The following is a 1560-nucleotide window of genomic DNA, read 5'->3' as shown; positions in this document are numbered from 1 at the left end:
TACATGTGTGCCTGTGATTAGTTTTACTTTGTGTACATATTCATAACAATAGTAGTTGTTAGGGTATTTTCTGCTTTCATTTAATAGTTTTCTCCAAGGAAAACTACTTTTTGCTTATTTGATAGAAATAAGAAATTCATCCCTGCTACAATACAGATCAAATATGTTTCTTTTTTTGTCTTATTATTATTTATTTAAATCTTTGATTCATATTTTTTTCTTTTTCTTTTTTTTTCAATATATGAAATTTATTGTCAAATTGGTTTCCATACACCACCCAGTGCTCATCCCAAAAGGTGCCCTCCTCAATACCCATCCCCTGCCCTCCCCTCCCTCCCACCCCCCATCAACCCTCAGTTTGTTCTCAGTTCTTAAGAGTCTCTTATGCTTGATCAAATATGTTTCTTGTTTGCCAGTGCAAGTTTATATACATACATTTGATAAGATGTAGTGATCATGTAATTAATACTCACTCAATTAAATCATCTTTACTGATTGTAAGTGTTGCAGTGCTCTGAAACATTCCAGCCTGGCCTGGCTTTGCACCACACACGTCTCAACTGATTGTGATCTTCATGACAACGTTGTGACTTGATTTTTTTGACCCCCACTTTGCCTATACTGTGGCCTGAGTGCTTAGAGTTAATACAAGTCCAGTTTCTTGAAAAGCATTTTTTTAATGTTTATTTATGTATTTTTTTGAGAGACAGAGCGCGAGCAGGGGAGGGGCAGAGAGAGAGGGAGACCCAGAACCCGAAGCAGGTTCCAGGCTCCGAGCTGTCAGCAAAGAGCCCGACGCGGGACTCGAACCCATGAACTGTGAGATCATGACCTGAGCCGAAGTCAGACGCTCAATCGACTGAGCTCCCCAGGCGCCCCAGTACCAGTCCCAATTTCTTTGGGCAACCGTATACAGGGCTGTTGTGAAAATCAGCGTAAGGGTCGAGTTACATGAGGGATTTGATCCCAACCTGGAAGAGTAGAGTTTGAGGTCGGGGAGAGAGAGAAACAGGATGGGCAGGGTCTGCTTTCTGTGGGCCAGGAGGTCAATGTCAGGTGGTGTTCTTGCCACAGGTTTAAATCCATTAGCTCTTCCTGGGGCGTGATTCACTCTGCTTTTAGAGACGAAAAGGTGGCAGCTGAAACAGCAGATGTTTATCATATACAGAAATAAACTGGACTTTACTAATGTTTTTGAATTCCCTATGTTCAAGTTGCCTTCTATTGATTATATATGCTCACTGGAATCTTATTAAGTAGGCACTAAATTTCCCATTATATCGGGGAGAGAATGAAAATGGGAAGTGGTGAATTGATCTGCTTAAACTACACGGTAAAAAATAGAGCTGGGATCAAAGTCTGATAGCAGGCACTTTGTCGTGTGTATCCTTTGGATTGGTAAGCTTTTCATTGAAAAGCAACAGAAGTAAAAAAAGAAAAGAAAAGAAAGCAATGTAAGTTATCCTAGCATTCATTCATGTATTCAAGCGACATGCCTTAGATCGACATTATGGGTCTATTTCAGACAGTTGGCTAGTCGTTGGAAGTGGGGAGAGGAAG

The sequence above is a fragment of the Felis catus genome, chromosome B2 (assembly GCF_018350175.1).
Source record: "Felis catus isolate Fca126 chromosome B2, F.catus_Fca126_mat1.0, whole genome shotgun sequence".
Taxonomy (NCBI): Eukaryota; Metazoa; Chordata; class Mammalia; order Carnivora; family Felidae; genus Felis; species Felis catus.
The sequence above is the reverse complement of the archived record's forward strand: the minus strand, read 5'-3'. Positions refer to the sequence as shown.